Genomic DNA, 20563 nt, shown 5'->3' on the forward strand with positions numbered 1-20563 from the left:
CAGTGGAGAGACCATCTATAATAATAAAAGGATAATATGCTAATTAGACCAGACATTCTTCTGGACAAAGCTGAGGCCAGAAGGAAGCCAACCAGGGTCCTGGATGCCAGAGGGAAGCTGGTGCTGGCAGCTGGGGGAAGGAAGGCCTACTCTTGCACAAATTTTGTACATCGGGCCTCTAGTATGTTCTATATGTGAAGAATTGTGGTATATACTATTCAGCACAGATACAGGCATTAATAAGCAATATATCTACAAAGTGGGCTGGAGGGCTTAGAGTCTGAAGACAGTGACATAGGCAAGTAACTAAGATACAATACAAATGTATAGAGGTATAACAGGGTGTGAGCTATTCTAGGAATGAGGAAAACAGTAGAACCTAGAGTGAAAGATAAAAACAAGCACAGAAAAATGACTGTGTCTTACTGTGGGAGGACTCCTATGACAAGTGGTATCGGTCAAGACTATTTTTATTACTAGGGTCATGATTGCAACCTAAACAAGCCTTGGAAGGGCAGAAACCCTTACTTTGGTGTTGCCTGGAAACAAGGATTAGAAATATATTATATCAGGATCCTCCATATTTCTCTATCTCTTTCTCTCTCTCTGTCTAGTTTCTGCTCTCTCTGAATGGTGTTTTCAGTCCCTCCTTCTGCATCTGGCCTTCTCTACTTAGTGGGAAGCATTTTAGCAAAGTTACATTTTACTTTAGGAACCAGTAGTTAAGAAAAGGGAATTTTTGCCCTAACCATTTGATTCCAGTCAAGGACATGTACCTTGGTTGCAGGCACATCCCCAGTAGAGGGTGTGCAGGAGGCAGCTAATCAATGTTTCTCTCTCACATTGATACTTCTAACTCTCTATTCCTTCCTCTCTGTAAAAACAATAAATAAATAAAAATAATTTTAAAAAATCAATAAATGTATTTTTTTTAAAAGGGGGAATTTTTCTCCTCTACTTCCTTCCCTCATCTCCACTCCCCACCTTTAGCATTCTAGCCTAAATAAATAAATAAATAAATAAATCACAAGGAAATATTCTGAAAGGCTATGCTTGGATCACATACCCAACCTGGACCAGATGTTACAAGCAAGAAAAGGAGATATTATGTTCAACAAAAATTGGATCATTGTGCCCTGGCTAGGTGGCTTGGTTGGTTGAAGTGTCATCTAGTACATCAAAAGGTTGTGGGTTTCCATTGGGGGAGAAACCAAGATGGCAGCAAAGGTAAACACCTAAACTGCTGCCTTGCACAACAATTTTGAAAATACAACTAGAGGACAGAATGTTTATCACCCAGAACCATGGGAAAGTTGGCTGAGTGGAAGTTCTACAACTAGAAGGAAAGAGAAAAGAGCATTCAGTGTACAAGTGCTGAAAAGCTGAGGTACGGAGACATGTGAATTGGGCGGGTGGTGGGTGTTATGCCCAGACATCGTGATCCCCAAGGACCACCAGGGAGCCAAGTCCGATGCAATAAACAAAAGAGCCTTCACCATGCTAGCATGTGCTCCTCCCACCCATGCCGGCAGCATGGCGGAAGAGAGCGAATATCTCCCAGTCCAGGGGTTTTGAGGGCTAGGGATAACTCCGCCCTAGGGCGGAGTTGGGAGCTCATCTTTGCCCCGCCCTGCCCTCTCAGTGGGCAACTGGATGTGCTGCCTTTTTTCAACCTGAAGGGAGAAAAGCTCCCAATTACTCTAAAATCCAGTTTCTGGGGAGACTCAGGGGACCCAAACTCCTACGGGGAGAAGCTGGACTGGCGGCCATCGGGTCGGAAAGTGAGGGTGACTTTCTTGCAGAGGTGCGCCCAGCAATCATTGTTTACTGCACAGGATGCAGGAACTTGGAAACACAGAAAGGCAGAGAAGACTGACTTGCAGCCATTGCTGTTTGCCACGCCCTAGCCTAGTGACACCCTGAGACCCCGCCCCACATAATCTATGAACATACCCAAATTCTGTGCAGTGGCTTTTGCATATAAATGGCCTGCCCTGTGGCAGCTTAACCAAATAAACTACAGCTCCAGTCAGACAGCTCCAAAACCTCCAAACCCCAAGCAAAGAGGAGAAAACTGTAGTTCTTGCTGTAGCTCCTACTTGGTAGCCTCAGACAGTAGCTGACCTGCACCCCATTGGAGATCCAGAAGCTATGTATCTAGTGGTTGGTGTGAGATGACACCAGATTTCAACTACTCTCATAAAGGACACTTTCAAGAGGCAGACTCAGTGAGCATCAAAGCCCATTGGAACAAGTCTGGTTCCATAAGCATGTCTCCAGCACAGAAATTCTTTTTTTTTTTTTTAATATATTTTATTGATATTTTACAGAGAGGAAGGGAGAGAGATAGAGAGCTAGAAACTTCGATGAGAGAGAAACATCGACCAGCTACCTCTTGCACACCCCCTACTGGGGATGTGCCTGCAACCAAGGTACATGCCCTTGACCGGAATCGAACCCGGGACCTTTCAGTCCGCAGACCGACGCTCTACCACTGAGCCAAACCGGTTTCAGCCAGAAATTCTTCTGTTATAGACACAGGGGGTGCTCACAGTCAATTGGCCTGGAGGTCAATTCCTCCCAGCGACACCAACAACAATCAGGACTTAACCACAAAAAGGCTGTGCACACAGTCCACAAAGGGGTGCACCAGGAGTGTCTACCTCAGGTAACTGGGGAGGCTGACCCAGTGAACCATCTAGGACAACTAGCACACAGAGCCACCTTACCAACTCAGGGAAGCAGCAAAAATTTAATAAACGAAAGAAATGGAGAACAAACAACTAGATATAGTGTTCAAAACCATAGTTATAGGTTTTTCAAGAATTTCCTAGAAAAGGCCAATAAATTTAATGAGACCCCTGAGGATATGAAAAAGGACCAACTAGAAATTAAACATACACTGACTGAAATAAAAAATATTATACAGAGATCCAACAGCAGATTAGAGGAACTCAAGAATCAAGTCGAAGATGTGAAATACAAAGAAGCAAAGAACAATCAACTGGAAAAGCAAAAAGAAAAAAGAATTCAAAAAGTTTAAGATAATGTAAGAAGCCTCTGGGACAACTTCAAGCATAACAGCATCAGAATTATGGGGGTGCCATAAGAAGAGAGAGAGCAAGATACTGAAAACCTATTTGAGGAAATAATGACTGAAAACAACCCCCACCTGGTGAAAGATATAGATTTACAAGTCCAAGAAGTGCACAGAAGCCCAAACAAAAGGAATCCAAAGAGGACCACACCAAGACACATCATAATTAAAATGCCAAGGGCAAAAGACAAAGAGAAAATCTTACAAACAGCAAGAGAAAAACGGTTAGTTACCTACAAGGGAGCACCCATACGATTATCAGCTGATTTTTCAACAGAAACGATGCAGGCCAGACAGGAGCGGCAAGAAATATTCAAAGTGATGAATAGCAAGAACCTACAACCAAGATTACACTACCCAGCAAAGTTATCATTCAGAATTGAAGGTCAGATAAAGAGCTTCCTGGACATGAAAAAGCTAAAGGAGTTCATCAACACCAAACCAGTATTATATGAAATGCTGAAAGGTATTCTATAAGAAGAGGAAGAAGAAGAAAAAAATAAAGATGAAAATTATGAACAACAAATACATATCTATCAACAAGTGAATCTAAAAATCATGTGAATTAAAAATCTGAGGAACAGAATAAACTGGTGCATATAATAGAATCAGGGACATAGAATGGGAGTGGATTGAGAATTCTCAGGGGGAAAGGGGTGTGGGGGTATGGGGAGAGACTGAACAAAAGTTGTACACCTATGAATGAGGACAGTGGGGAGGGAGGTAAGGGCAGAAGGTGAAGTGGGAACCAGGTGGAGGGGAGCAATAGGGGAAAAAAGGTGAAACAATTGTAATAATCTGAACAATAATGATTTATTAAATTAAAAAATATGGAGAAAAAGGAATCCTTATGCACTTTTGATGAGATTGCAAAGATGGTACATCCCTTTATGAAAGACTGTAAAGAGATTTCTCAAAAAATTAAAAATAGAACAACCATATAACCCAGAAATCCCACCTGAGTATTTATTTGAAAAAATAAAAAAACACACAATAATTTGAAAAGATGTATGTATTCCTATATTCACTGCAGCATTATTTATAATAGCCAAGATGTGGAAACAACCTAAGTGTCCATCTATGGTTAAAAAAGTGACACATACATACAGTGGAATATTACTCAGCCATAAAAAAGAATAAAATATTGTTACATAAGAAGGATTATAGGATATTATACTAAGACCAATACCATATGATTTCACTTATATGTGGAATAAAAACACACACAAAACAAAACATATATGAACTCATAGGTAACAGAGAACAAACTTGTGGTTACCAAATGGAACTGGGGAGATGGGTGAAAAAGATGGGAATACTAAAAAGTACAAACTGCCAGTTACAGAGTAAGTCAAGGGAATGTAATGTACAGTATAGGGAAGATAGTCACTAATAGAATAACTTTGTATGGTATTACATAGTTACTAGACTTATGGTGGCGATCACTTCATAAAGTACATCAATGTCATCACTATATTGTACATCTGAAACTAATATATTGTATGTCAACTATAATTTAAAAAATTTAAAGATAAAATAAAACTTGATATCTGGGGGGGGGGGGAAAGGTTGTGGGTTTGATCCCCAGTGGAGGTAAGTACAGGAGACAACTGATCAATGTTTTGACATTTCTCTCTCTCTCTCTCTCTCTCTCTCTCTCTCTCTCTCTCTCTCTCTCTCTCTCTCCCCCCCCTCTTTCACTCCTTCCCTCCTCCCTTCTTCCCTCTCTCTTTTTTTCCCTCCCCTCTCTCCCCTCTCTCTAAAAATCAATGTAAATATCCTCAGGTGATCAATGCTCAATCCTGCAGTCAAAGAAATGGAGTCGTTTATTAACTGCCACCACAAGAAACACATAATTGGAGTTGGAGGGAAAGTGTTTCCCCAAAGAAAGTGTTGCTATTCTGGACCGCCAAAATACTGTGAATCCACTAACATGCGGTGAGGTTTGAACTTTCATCATCATCATCACAATAACATTCATTGAATGTTTGCCCTCTTCTAAGCTGTGTGAAAAGTATTTTACAAATATTATTTTCTTTAGCCTTCCCAACACCTTATGTAGAAGAAATTATTCCTAAGTTACAGAATGACTGAGGTAAAGAGAAGATAAGCAAATTGTACAGTCACACAACAGTAAGTGTATATTTTAATTCAATTTTGTTTGACTCTGGAGATTACTCTTTAACCACGATCCCATGTAGAGATAGAAGAACCATCAGAGGCTTTAAAATAAATTCATCCTTTAGAAATAAATATCGGTGTGGAAATTAAATTCAAGAGGGAAAAGCTTCAAATAAAGAGGCCACTGCAACTGTCCAGGTGGATGATGGTGAAAGCCTGAACAAAGAGAAGAGCCTCCAGAGACAGTTCGAAGGAGATAAAAACAATACTTAGCAGTCATTGAAAGAGATAGGTGAAAGAGTGAATTGATTTAAGGATAATCTTTGAGGTTCATGGCTTTACTGAGATGAGAAATGACATCTGTGGTTCTTTGTTTCTTCTGCCCTCTTTCTTTCTTCCCTGCTTCATTTTAACAAAGATTAGAGGTGGCTTGTGTTGAAAAAAGATGTGGAACAATTTGAGTGAAAAACTAATAAAGTAAATACTGAACAAATTGAGTTTAAGGTGTCCATAAAAATATTAAAATGAGTGTGTCTAGTTGGCAGCCGAAATTGCACCTGGAGTACAAGAAAGGAGTGGGCTTGCCAAAACCAGTTTGGCTCAGTGGATAGAGCCTCGGTCTGTGGACTGAAAGGTCCCAGGTTCGATTCCGGTCAAGGGCATGTACATTGGTTGCGGGCACATCCCTGGTAGGGGGAGTGCAGGAGGCAACTGGTCAATGTTTCTCTCTCATCAATGTTTCTAGCTCTCTATCTCTCTCCCTTCCTCTCTGTAAAAAATCAATAAAATATATTTTAAAAAATAAAAAATAAATAAAGGAGAGGGCTGGTATCAAGTGGAAACTATACATCTAACCCGAAGTCTTCATATTCCAATTCAGTTTACTTTACTAGTGCTCTTTCCTGACTCTCCCATGTCAGGCAGAAAGGCTTGGCATAAATAGTGATTATAACTGAAGCAGAATACATTAAATTACATAATCTTAAGTATTACAATTTAATTTTACAAAATTTGCACATTAGACTGGAGTAATTGAAGGACTTCTGATAAAGGAAAATAGGAATAAGTAAATAGGGTTCATTTATGGATCTTGTTTCACCAGTTAATTGTCATCAGTTAATAATAAATGTAGTTAGTGAGTATCTCTATGTGGTAAGATTTTTTTCTTCTTTGTGTTCCTCTCTGTTTTCTAATTTTTCTATTCTTGTAATATTTAAAAGGTTTTTTAAAACTTACTCAGGCCGAAACTGGTTTGGCTCCATAGATAGAGCGTCGGCTTGGGGACTGAAAGGTCCTGGGTTCGATTCCAGTCAAGGGCATGTACCTTGGTTGCGGGCGGATCCCCAGTGGGGGGTGTGCAAGAGGCAGCTGATCAATGACTCTCTCTCATTGATGTTTCTAACTCTCTGTCTCTCTCCCTTCCACTCTGTACAAAATCAATGGAATATATTTAAAAAAACAAACAAACAAAAAAAAAAAAACCCTCACTCAGTACAGTGATATGGGTGTCTGGTCCAATAACCCATTTAGATGCCATCAGGTAGGGAGATATGAAAGCTTCCAGACTCTCAAAACATGGGCTCGTGGGGGAGCTCTCCAGGGTACTGGACTGCCTTTTCTGAAATTCTGATCAATAAACCCGATCCTTGTGTCTCTCTTCTGACCCATTTGCCTTTGGTCTACCCTGAATCATGCCCTTTTGATCAGCTGACTTGACTCTCTCAACTATGTCTTAACTGGCAACTTAATTCTTTGGATGAGTTCCCAACAGCCTTTAACTGTTAACTTTATGCTGATGCCTTCAAAATCTATAGAGCCAATAATCTTCTTCCCACCCGTATTAGTCCATCCATTTCTACTACCATTAACCTGCATTAACATATTTAATAAATAATACTGAGTATAAACAAAACTTCCAGAAGATAACACAGGAGAAAATCTATATGACTTGGGTTTGGCAATTTGTTTTTAGATGCAACACCAAAACCATGCTCTGTGACTTAAAAAATTGATGTTGGATTTTATGAAAATTAATTCTACTATGTTAAAGACATAATTAAGAGAATGAAAAGAAAAGATTGGAAGAAAATATTTGCAAAACACATATCCAGTGAAGTACTTATATCCGAAATACACAAAAAAAAATCTTAAAACTTAACAATAAGAAAACAACCTGATTAAAAATGGGCAAAAGACCTGAACTGACACCTCACCAAAGAAGATATACAAATGGCAAATAAAGTATATGAAAATATGCAAGCCCAGGCAGCATGGCTCAGTGGTTGAGCATCAACTGATTCCCAGTCAGGACACATGCCAGGGTTGTGGGCTTGATCCCCTGTGGGGGATACACAGCCAATCAATTATTCTCTTTCATCATTACTGTTTTTATCTCTCTCTCCCTCTCCTTTCCTCTCTGAAATCAATAAAAAATATTTTTAAAAAGAAAATATGCCAGATATCTTATCATTAAATTGAATATTAAAATAGTGGAACTCTGCTACACACCTATTACAATGGCTAAAATAAAAAATACAGACAATACTAAATGTTGGCGAAGATGCAGTACAACAGGAACTTTCATCATTGCTGGAGAATGATGGAAGCATTTTGGAAGACAGTTCAGCAGTTTCTTATGACTAGGTAGTCTTAACATCTGATCCAGCAATCACACTTTTTGGTATTTACACAAATAAATATATCCACACAAAAATTTACACATGAATGTTTACATATATATTTTTTTATGTTTGTAGCCAAATTGGAAGGAACATGTTCTTCAGTAGGTGAATGTATAAACTGTGGTACATCCATACAATGGCATATTATTCAACTAGTGGCCTGGTGCACAAAATTTGTGCACGGGGGACGAAGGAGGAACAAATAGGATAAGCATATGGATTTTATGGTGGTGAAACTATTCTGAATAATACTATAATGGTGGTTCATGACAATGCACTTGTCAAAACTCAAAGAATGACCCTTAATGTAAACTATAGGTTTCATTTCATTATAACAAATGTATCACACTAACAAATGTACCACACTAAAGCAACATATTGGGTCTAGTAATAATTAATGTCGTTTTTAAACATTCGTTTAAAATCTTGCTTGGCGTTGACTTGTATTGACATAACCTTCAAACACGTGGTATCTACACAACGTGTGAAGTGCAAATAACAAGTTTTGCTTGAAAAAGTTTGTGTTTGGTTTGGTTTTTGTTGCAAAACTAGGGCTAAGAAGATGGCGGATGAAGAGCATATTCGGCACTGCATGCTTTACGAGTTCCAATTAGGAAGAAAAGCAAGTGAGGCTGCAAAAAACATCTGTAGTGCTCTTGGTCAAGATGCAGTTAGCGCCAGAAAATGCCAGAGTTGGTTTGAGAAATTTTGCGAGGGAAATTTTTCGTTAGATGACAAGAGTGGTCGAGGCCATGTGTCCAATTTTGATCAAGAAGCTCTTCAAGCTCTTTTGGTGCAAAATCCTCAAATTACCCAACAAGAGCTTGCGACGACTTTAAATTGTTCACAAAAAACAATTTCCAATCAATTGCGTGCACTTGGCAAAGTCCAAAAGTTTGGAAAATGGGTTCCTCATGAGTTGACCGACAACAACCGTAATCAAAGAGTCACAATTTGCAGTTCGCTCCTCTCTCGTCAAAACCGTTTGCCGTTTTTAGAGCAAATTGTTACCGGAGATGAAGAATGGGTGCTGTATATTAATTTGAAAAGGCGGCCTCAATGGTTGGACAAAAATGAGGCTCCGCAGCCCACACCAAAACCTGACTTGCATGCGAAAAAAGTGATGTTGTGTGTTTGGTGGAATTTTAAAGGAATTCTTCATTATGAACTTTTACCATCTAACCAAACCATTACAAGTGCAGTGTATAGTGCCCAATTGGAAAGGTTAGCCCAAGCTTTAAGAGAAAAAGAACCCGCGCTGATTAATCGGAAGGGCGTAATTCTTCACCACAATAACGCACGACCGCATACTGCAAGAATCACTGCTGAAAAACTGCGCCAGTTGGAATGGGAAGTTCTCCCTCAACCTGCATATTCTCCTGATATTGCCCCTTCTGATTACCATTTGTTTCGTTCTTTGCAAAACTTTCTTCTTGGAAAAAAATTTAATAATGAAGAATGCCTCAAAAATGCATTGACTGAATTTTTTGCATCAAAATCACAAGAATTTTACAACAGAGGGATTAAAATGCTTCCTGAGGGTTGGGCACAAGTAGTAGAAAACAACGGCAACTATATTGTTGATTAAATTTTGTTGTATTGTTTAAATAAATTCAATTTTAAAAAGTATTAGAAAACGACATTAATTATTACTAGACCTAATACTAGGGGAAACTGAGTGAAGGGACACGGAATTATATGGTAATTCTGTACTATCTATCTGCTTAAATTTTCTGTAAAACTAAAATGCCTGAAAATTAAAATCTATTAATAAAGATATCATTGAGTATCCATTATACATCAGCATTGCACCAAGAACTAGTATTACTGGCCCTCTTGGCATTTATAATATAATGTGTAAAGGTATTCAAACTAATGAAATCAAGTAACACAAATAAGAGCATAATTATATATTGCTGCGAATGAAAGCTTCATAGGGCATGAGAGCTTATACCTAGTCAGGAGGGTAGGGAAGTTTTTCCTAAGAAAGAGATATTAGAACTATGACCTCAAAGATGAATAGGAGTTAACTAGTTGTGTGGTTTTGTTTGTTTTTTCATAATACAGAGATTCACCCCCCTTTTTTATTTTTTACTGAAAATAGGAGAATCCAAGATGGCTGCACAGGTAAACACCTAGCTGCAGCCGCACACAACAATTTCAATAAAATACAACTAAAATATAAAATGGACATTACCCAGAACTACAGGAAAGTCGACTGACTGGAAATTCTACAACGAGAAGCAAGGAAAACACCAGAAGGAAAAGTGGAGGAGCTGTAAAAGCCTAAGGTACAGAGACACGCGGTGCACACTGAGAGAATGAAGCCAGAGAGGAGGGGTGGCTGAGTGCCTGGCTGGCGTTCCCTAGTGGGAAGGAGATAAAAGCTCCGACTGTGCTGGGCTGTTCCGACTGCTCTGAACCCCAGATCTAGGCCAGATCCTGGGGACCCAGGCTCACACAGAGGGAGTTGGGCTGTAAGGTGGAATCCCGGGGGAGCGGAGAAAGGCAGAGTCCCCAGAGGAGCGCACACTGCGTGCAGAGAAGGGACGGTTGGCTGTGCCGCAGGATTGCCCTGGCGGGAAGGAGACAGGGGCTCCAGACTGCTCTGAACGCCACCTCCAATCCCACTTCCAACTGAACTGAACCCCAGTTCCAGGCCCATTGAGGGAGAAACTATACTGTTCGGTAGCAGGCGAAAATCAAGGGCACCTTTCTCTCAGAGGTGCTTGCCACGAGTACTGAAGGACCCTGGGGATTACTGAGACTCAGGAACCACATAGGGCGGGGCTGACAGAAGCCAAAGCTGTAGGTTCCACCCTGACACCCCCCCCCCCCCCCCCCCCCCCGCCCCATCAAGGAAGCTGCAAAAATGCCGGGACAATGAAATAGATCACAAACAAAAGAAATGGAGGACAAAAAGCGACTGGATATAGAGTTCAAATCTATTTTTTACTGAAAATATATGCTAAGGAGGAGCCACAAGGCACAGGCAAGAGTGAGGCTACAGTCCTCTCTCTACCCCAGCTTCAGCTACAGGATGCTCACATTAAGGCTAAGATTCCATCCCTAAACAGAACATTCCCAATGAGATGAAAGACAGAGCAAGTGCTACCTGAGCTCGTGCAGCCAGGAGGGTGCAGACAGCCACAGGCTCCACAAGCTTGGCTCTTCTCTTCCCCGGAATAAAGTCCTCAGCAACCAAGTTAAGGGATGTTCTTCCTCTTAAGGCAGCCAGGCCTATGATTGGAAGATCAGGTGGTGTTTATGGAGACCCAGGGAATTTCTGATTTTGATGGATCACTATATTCCCACATAGGGAGCATTAGAAGCCCTGGTGCCACAAAGACCTGCACTGCCCAGTCCCCACTTTTGATGGCAGCAAAGCCAGGCTCCTGCCTTACTACTCCAGTCAGCCACCCTTCCCCACTGGGTCCCATGATGCCTTAAAAACAAAACAAAACAAAACAAAAAAACCCACAACTCTATATAATGAGTGGATTCAGACAAGTATATTTAGTGGCCTTACTCAATACTCCTGAACCATCAACATGGACCTAGATCTTGCCCAGCTTCCAGCTCCTCACCAACCCCATCCTGTTTCCTCTGTTAGGTCAGAGTTAGGGTGAGGTGGGGTTGTTAGGAGGGAGAGCATTACTGACAAAGGGTAAGTAAGGTCCAATCATGAGGGGAAATATGTACACAACTTAAGAAAGACCTGTGTGGCTGGAGCACAGAAAGCAGTGAAGAGTTAGGGGTTACACTACAGAGGACCCTGTGGGCCATACAAAAGTTCACATTCTTAACCTAATAATCGCTGGAAGATGTTGATGGATTTTAAACAGGGTATTGACATGATTGTATTTAAAAAAGAGCTCACTTCTTACTTGGTAGAGAAAAGATGACAGGGTCTCTCAACCTCAGCACTATTGACATTTTTGCAGTGAATAATACTTTGTTTTGGGAGATTGTCCTGAACATTGTAGGATGTTTATCAGCCTTTCTGACATCTTCACATTAGATGTAGTGTACACCCTCCATGTTGAGACAGCTAAAGTCTCCGGACATCATCCAATGTCCCAAGAGGCAAAATCATTCCGAGCTGAGAAACTCTGAACTGGAGGAAGAGCAAGAGGGAATGATGGGGACCATTTGGCAGTTTTTACATTAGCCCAGTTAAACATTATGGCACTTTAGACTTGAGGTGGAAAAGGGGAAGGAAGTAAACTAATTAGGGTTAGGGTTAGGGTTAGGGATAGGGTTAGGGTTAGGGTTAGGGATTAGGGAGATGTTTACAAAGTAAAGTCTACACTATAGGTTGCTGAATTGAAATGGGAGGCAAAAGTGGGGAAAATTAAGGAGAATGAGTAATTCTCACCTAAGCATATGGGCAGGTAGTAGTACCATGTGGTAAAATTCTCGGTAGGGCCTAGATTTTGCGCCAATGTAAAAATATAATCAGATATTTAAGTGTAATTTTGCATGTAGGAGGAACATAAATCATTAGAGGCCAAAGGGCAGACTGTGGTAGTCAATTACATTATTGGTTCCCAGAGAACCATGCATCCTGTATACATGCCCCAGTACAGTTCCTCCATTTGAATCTGAGCTGGCTTTGTGACCTTTAGCTAATAGATTGTAGCAAAAGCAACATTGTTTGGCTTCTGAAGCCAGGTATAATATTATAAAGGTCTGGCAGCTCCCACAGTTGTGCTCTGTGAGAACCAGTGGGTGTTTAAGAAGTCTAAGTGCTATGAGACCACCATGCTGAGAAAAGCCCAGGCTTGTTATTTGGACAGGTCATGTGGAAGCCTCTGCCAAGTCCCAGCTGAGCTTCCCCTGACAGTCAGTGCCAACTTGCCAACCACCTTACTTAAAGCACCTTCGAAGTGCATCCTCCAGCTCCAGTCCAGCCACCCCCGCTGATGCCACGTGGAGCTGATGCACTGTTCCTATCAAGCCCTGGCCAATTTGTAGAATTATAAGCAAATAAGTTGTTTTAGGCCAGTAAGTTTGAGATGTTTTATTACATAGCAATGGATAACTGGAACAACTGGTCACTCTAAGGTTCAGTTTCATCTACTGTAAGTTGGAAATAATATAATATACCTACCTTATATTGGTTGTCACCTTCTCTGACTGCCCTATATGAACAGAAGCTCTCAATCACGCTGCTCCTTTTTTTGCTTCATAGCACTCATCACCACTTGAAAACATATTTTTATTTGTCGTCCACAGTAGATTATAAACTCTGTAAAGACTTTTTTATTCATTGTGATTTCCCAAGTGCCTAGAAGAATATCCTCTCACAAGTCTTTGTTGAATGAGTAAATAAATAAATGAATGTTGTTGCTCATACATGTGCATTTTTCACTAAGGAGATGTGGAAAATTTCCTGTATTTTACCTAAGGCCTAAACCTTTTCAGGTATCACTTCTTAGCACAGCATGTTTGGTTGGTTGACTGGACAGTAAAATTATTTTGCTCTGCTATAAGAAAATTTTAGGGTACAAGCAATATGAAAGTAGGCAGACTACAGTTGCAGAGCAACTTAAATTCAACCAATTTAGACTGATTTTATTTTTAAAAATGTATCTTTATTGATTTTAGAGAGGGGGAGGGAGAGAGAGATATAAATATCAATGATGAGAGAGAATCATTGATTGGCTGCCTCCTGCATGGTGCACAGGGGATCAAGCCTACAACCCATGAATCAAACCATGACCTCCTGGTTCATAGGTGGACACTCAACCACTGAGCCTCATCAGCTGGGCTGATTTTATTTATTAAGCTTTACAAACTATTTCTTCAGCTTTTATTTCTCCAGATGATTCACAACTATGTCAGAGATCTTTAAGATATTCAGTTGGCTTTAAACTTCACCCTTTAGTTCAGCCTAAAAAACTCTTAGACACCACCAGCCAACCACAAAATCAGTAGTTTCTTCAGCTGAGGTTTGGCCAGAACACTTCTTCCTGCAGATACATCAATTTAGCTCTTAAAATGCTTCTCTTCTACTCTTCTGCTTTGAAAACATTTGTTAAGGAAGGTTATATCTAATAGATTTGATCAGCGTAATCTGAAATCTTATCTAATTTTTTGTTTAAAATATATTTTATTGATATTTTACAGAGAGGAAGGGAGAGGGATAGAGAACTATCGATAGAAATGTCGATGTGAGAGAAACATCGACCAGCTGCCAATGTACATGCCCTTGACCGGAATCAAACCCGGGACCTTTCAGTCCACAGACTGATGCTCTACCACTGAGCCAAACCTATTTCGGCTCCAAATTTTTTTTTTTTTTAAGTTTCTCCATTTCTTTTCCCAGTTTACCTCTGCTGATTTACAGATCTGGAGCCCTATGAACAAGCTTGCAGCTACCTGCCTATGCAAACATTGGGGAGTGTGCACTGCCATTCCTTGAACCTCAAAGAGCTGTCTTTGACCTAGCGAGTAGATCCTTTTGTACTGGAGAGTGCTTTGATGCATGCAGACTACCACAGACATCTGCAGACTATATTCAGGATATTGAATGGAATGTGGCAACTTGCTAACAGCTGCAGTATTGTGTGCTGACCTTTTTTGCCTTTTTGTCAGGGGTTCTGATAAAGAGCCTTCATAAGATACCACTGGGTTTTGGTCAAGTGTTATAGTGCAGAGGCTGTTGTCCATCATATTTGCATTAAAAAAAAAACAACCCAAAAATTAATTCAAAATTTAAACATAAGAGCTAAAACTATAAAACTCTTAGGAGAAAACATATGTTATGACCTTGGATTAGAGGCCTAAGACCATCAGAAAACACAGGTATTTACATTATGATTCATAACAGTAGCAAAATTACAGTAATGAAGTAGCAATGAAAATAATTTTATGGTTGGGAGGGGGGTCACCACAACATGAGGAACTGTATTAAAGGGTTGCAGCATTAAAAAGGTTGAAAACCAGTGGATTAGACAATGGTTTCTTAGATATGACACCAATAGCACAAGCAAAGAAAAAAATAGATAAATGGGATAACATTGAAATGAAAAAAAAAATTTACTTCAAAGGACACTATCAAGAAAGTGAAAAGACAACCTGTAGAATGGGAGAAAATATTTTCAGATCATATATCTAATAAGGACTTTTATCCTGAACATATAAAGGACTCATAACTCAAAAAGACAGATAACGTAATTAAAATGGAGAAAGGATCTGAATAAAAATATCTCCAAAGAAAATCTACAAATGGCCAATAGGCACATCAAGATATGCTCAACATAATTAGGCATTAGGCCTCCTACTTCAACTGGCAACAACTTTGAAGGGTCATTCTAACTTCACAGCTTCCCGTGGATTACAACTGAGATGTTGTGGTTGCATTGCAGCCAAATTCTCCTTCTGCCCAATTTGTACTTCTTCCCTTCCCCCATGGGTGTTGATTTCAAGAGACTATAATACATAATAAACTTTCTGCATGCTAATTTCCATCTCATAGTCTGCTTCCCAGAGAAACTAATTTGTGACAAACCCCCTGTCTTTAGCAAAAGCTCGAGTACCTAATAGAAACAGATATATGAGAGCTACTCCAGGCCAGAAAATGGATTATAACTATAGTGATAAGAAAATGCCATACCAAGGACTCTGGCTCAGTGAGTTTCTATTCTAAACCAGAGTCAGCAAATGCATGGTCTTTATTCTGTGCCCAAGGCAGGGCTAATCTTGGGAAGAAGGGGCCCAACTCTCGGGGATTTCTGCCACCACGAGGCTAGCTCTGATCACGACTTCATTTGTAGTCACTAGATTAACTTCTTATTTAAATATCCATAGCCCAGGGGGGTAGCTCAAGTAGTTAGGGCATCATCCCAATGTGCCAAAGTAACAGGTTTTTGATGAATGCATAAATAAGTGGAACAACAAAATCTATGTCTCTCTCTAAAAATCAATAAATTAAAACTTTTTGAAAAATGCATTTATTTCCTATGAGGAGCTTGTTAACATTGAGTTCATGTTTATTAAATTGACTATATTTTATCAAATATTTTAGAAGTTGCACTGTAGATTTATTGTCTTCATGTGCTGTCTTCTCTGCATTAAGGCCTGATTTTTTTTTTACTCTACATAAATAACAAGTGCCCTATCTGGTTTGGCTCAGTGGGGAGAGCGTCAGCCTGTGGACTGAAGCATCTGGGTTCGTTTCTGGTCAAGGGCACGTGCCCAGGTTGTGGGCTCAATCCCCAGTAGGGGGCATGCAGGAGGCAGCCAATCAATGATTCTCTCTCATCATTGATGTTTCTATCCCTCTCTCCCTCTCCCTTCCTCTCTGAAATCGATAAAAAAAATATATATTTTTTTTAAAAAGGGGGCTAGGCCCTGGCCGTGTGACCCAGTGGATAGATTGTTGGGCCTGTGCACTGAAGGGTCGCAGGTTGGATTCCTCGTCAAGGGTATGTACCTGGGTTGCAGGTTTGATCCCTAGTTGGGTGTGTGTGGCAGGCAACCAACTAATGTGTCTCTCTCACAAGGATGTTTCTCTCTCTTTCTCTCCCTCTCCCTCCTTCCCTTCCACGGCTCTCTAAAAATCAATGGGGAAAATGTCCTCAGGTGAGGATTAACAAAAACAAACAAACAAACAAAAAACACCGAGAAACAACTGAACAAAAGAAACAAAGGCTAGAACAGTGATAGGTTTTGTCACTTTTATTTCTGCAAGGTTTTGAAGTTGACACAGGGACTTTGGCCCTAGGGTTCAACAAAGATCACACATTTTCCCCAATAAATCCCAAGCCTACTGTTGTGAAAAATTGGGATAATGCAACTTTCATAACCAGCCTTCCTCTCTAAGGGATAGGAGGATAATGTAAGACCAGCTTTGAGTGAGGGTGAAGGTTGAGAAAAACCAGTGCAACAATAAGGAACTGCTTTTCCAAGCCCAAAGGGACTAGTGGAGTCTGGCACAGGTCTGTGTTTATATTCCAGGGATGTCTAGACAGGAGGTATCTAAAAATACCTTTGTTATCTTTGATTTCTACCATCTGTACAATGTCTGATGTTTGTTACATGAATGACCGGATGTGAGATGAATGAGCATGTTCATCCATGACATGAGTTACCTCAGAGTCTAGAGTTAGTTACTCCAGAATCTAGACCAGAACTTCACAAAAAGTGACCTGAGGATGGAAATAATCTATATTTTCAGTCTAAAAATCTTCAAGTGACACTTTCCTTCAAACAAGCCAGGCAAATTCATCTGACCCTTCCTCAATTCTACTATTTATTTCTAGAGATGAAGTATGAAGAATAGAACAGAATGTTTTACTTGTGGATATATAATTTGTTGAAGGGGGCGATAGGGTGTGCAATTTACTTTTCCATTTAATTTCTGGTGATGCCCAGTCTTTTATTAATTTGTTGGCTGTAACAGTTTGAGGATTACTATCCGAAAGGAATAATGAATATGACTTACCATTATTCTCTAAATATATTTTAAATAAATGTCATCTTGCACTTGTTCATGCCAAAACTCATCTGACATGTTTTCACCCACCTTCCTGGCTTCACAATAGCTTCCTTTAATTTATCCTCATACGTTTGGGTTTTTATCACAGAGAAAAGGTGTTTCATCTACATGTCACTTTCCCTTTCCCCTTTTAAATCACATTTTTTAAAATCTGTAAAATAGGATAATAAAATATTACTCATGAGATTGTTGGAAACATTAAGTAAGAAACCCGTGAAAAATGCCTGACATAATGTCTGACATAATGTGTAGAGGTTTAAGACTGTAAATTCTTCTTCCCTCTCCTACTGGGTTCCTTGACAATTGAACATTTCCACTGTTTCATTTTTTTGTTCTCAAAACTCCTTGATAAACTATATTCAAGGGTTACTAGAGCCAAGCATATGTATATGAACATTCAGAATTAGATAATTATACTAACATTGACCTAATACTTTCAGATCATATTAGAGTCAGGTCAGTTTAATTAAGGTTAAGCATTAATCAATATAATAATTTATCAAGCTACTTTCCCTCTCCAGCTTTAGACAAGTTTTGATTAAAGTATTCAACATAAAACTTCAATTAAAATGATATTTAGAGCCGGGACCGGTTTGGCTCAATGGATAGAGCGTTGGCTTGGGGACTGAAGGGTCCCGAGTTCGAATCCGGTCAAGGGCATGTACCTTGGTTGCGGGCATATCCCCAGTAGGGGGTGTGCAAGAGGCAGCTGATCGATGACTCTCTCTCATCGATGTTTCTAACTCTCTATCTCTCTCCCTTCCTCTCTGTACAAAATCAATAAAACATATTAAAAAAAAAAGATAAGTGTTTTAAAAGAAATAAAATAAAATGATATTTAGAAATACATAAAACATAAATAAATAATATCAATTATGTCTAAACATAATCCCCTTGGAGAGCATAGAGGGGATAAACGGTGATGGAAAAAATAAAATTAAAATCAAAGTAGATAAGTAAATAACAGTCCCCCTGTATATTCCATGTGCTTTCCCTTTGTTTTTGTTTTTGTTTTTGTTTTGTTTTTTTTAAAGCTGGTGAAGAACATTATGGAGAAGCTAATAGTCAAACTAAAAAAAAAAAAAAAAATGTTTCATATTGATTCCAGAGAGGAAGGGAGAGAGATAGAAATATCAATGATGACAGAGAATCATGGATCAATTGCCTCTTGGACGTCCCCTATGGGGGGAAATTGAACCCACCACCCACGCACGTGCCCTTGACTGAAATCGAACCCCAGGCTGACACTCTATCCACTGAGCCACACCGGCCAGGGCAACAATCACACTTTTTAAAAAATTAAATTTTTGGGGTGACATTGATTAATAGGGTTGTATAGGTTTTAAGTATACATTTCTATGATACATGATCTGTATATTACAGTGTGTGATGATCATCAAACATTTTTTAAATCTTTTTTTAGGGGTTTACCTTTTTTTAAAAATATTTTTTATTGATTTTTTACAGAGAGGAAGGGAGAGGAATAGAGAGCTAGAAACATCGATGAGAGAGAATCATCCATCAGCTGCCTCCTGCACATCCCCCACTGGGGATGTGCCCAACCAAGGTACATGCCCTTGACCGGAATCAAACCCAGGACCCCTCAGTCTGCAGGCCGACGCTCTATCCACTGAGCCAAACAGGTTAGGTGGGTTTACCTTTTTAAAAAATATATATATTTTATTGATTATTTTACTGAGAGGAAGGGAGAGGCATAGAAACATCAATGAGAGAAACATCGGTCAACCACCTCTTGCACACCCCCTACTGGGGATGTACCTGCAACCAAGGTACATGCCCTCAATCAGAATCGAACCTAGGACCTTTCAGTTCGCAGGCCGATGCTCTATACACTTAGCCAAACTGGTTAGGGTTCAAACATTTTTTTTAGTACTTTTTTTTACTGATTTCAGAGAGGAAGGGAGAGGAAGAGAGAGAGAAACATTAATGATGAGAGAGTATCATTGATCAGCTGCCTCCTGCATGCCTCTACTGGGGGTCGAGCCCACAACCCCAGCATGTGCCCTTGACCAGAATCGAACCCAGGACACTTCAGTCTGCAGGCCAGTGCTCTATCCACTGAGCCAGACCAGCTAAGGTGACCATCAAACTTTTTAAAATGAGTTTTCAAACTTTGTGGCTGAAATTTGATCACTTGGTACTCATTATGCTTTGGCTGCTATTAAAATGTCTAAAAAGTTATAAACTGTAAAGATTTCCCATATCCTATGCTCAGATTTTTTAGGTTGCATCTATAAATCTCAGGAAATTTTGCTTTTAAATTGTTTAGTTTGTTTTTTAATCTTTAGTCCTTGAAAAAACTGTAAACAAGTTACTGGTTTACTGTACATGATTGAAAAGAAACAGTAGAGTAGAAACAGAAAGGGATGCCGTAAATATCAGCCAACAGCGATGGTTGATAAATTTCGGGATCTCTAGTCTATATAACTTTATTGAACTCTTTAGTCTGAGTTCACTTCAATTCAGATATTTTGTGAAATGAGTGGTATTATTTCTACCCAGATCTCTTTCTTACTTTCCCGAGCTTTCACTTTGACTACGTAGTGAACCGAGTGTGGATGATGAGTATGTTAGATTTCACAATAATGTCAAAATTATTGGGCTGAATTTTGTTTTAGAGAACCAAGTGTTGTGGTATTTACTTCTTTCTTTATTTTTTTTTTTTGAAAAAAAATTTAAAATTTATTTCATCTAGAACACTATATTCCTTAGCTTTAATTTTACTTTCAGGGTCTGTTTTGCCATCTCCTCACTCTGAGTTCTGGATCCTAGTTACTGTATGATTAAGGGCTTTTCTGTTTTTTGGGTTTTTTTTTCTCTTCTCTTTCACTGGATATTTTATCCTAAATTTTACAGTGCCTTCTTTAAATCCGATTCCTCTAATTTTCTTTGGCTGTGTAACTGATCCAAGTGCAGTTTCATTCCCATTCCCCAGAGCGGGGAAAGATAAGGCGGCCCAGAACAGTCTCTAAATCCTCCTGGGCTTCATGAGTTTCACTGCCATCTGTTCCCTCTAACTCTTTCACAGAATTTGAGGAAAACTGTCCCAACTTGCTGTTCAGGTTCCACTCCACCGGCCTTGTTCTACCTCTCCGTAAATATCAATGATCTCTCCCATTTTCAACTCCAGCTCATCAT

At 39.6% G+C, this 20563-nt stretch overlaps 1 long non-coding RNA gene across 1 annotated transcript in view; it reads right to left on the reverse strand.

The window, feature by feature from the left end:
* Window positions 1–293: 293 nt before the first annotated feature.
* The window catches only part of LOC118724350, a 40459-nt gene continuing 20189 nt past the window's right edge, over window positions 294–20563 (reverse strand). The window contains exons 4-6 of the long non-coding RNA XR_004989563.1: window positions 20124–20254; window positions 16454–16459; window positions 294–306 (exon numbers count right to left, since the gene is read on the reverse strand). This is a non-coding gene — a long non-coding RNA (uncharacterized LOC118724350). The remainder of the gene's footprint in view (window positions 307–16453; window positions 16460–20123; window positions 20255–20563) is intronic.

This window comes from Pipistrellus kuhlii, unplaced genomic scaffold, assembly GCF_014108245.1.
Source record: "Pipistrellus kuhlii isolate mPipKuh1 unplaced genomic scaffold, mPipKuh1.p scaffold_m20_p_2, whole genome shotgun sequence".
Taxonomy (NCBI): Eukaryota; Metazoa; Chordata; class Mammalia; order Chiroptera; family Vespertilionidae; genus Pipistrellus; species Pipistrellus kuhlii.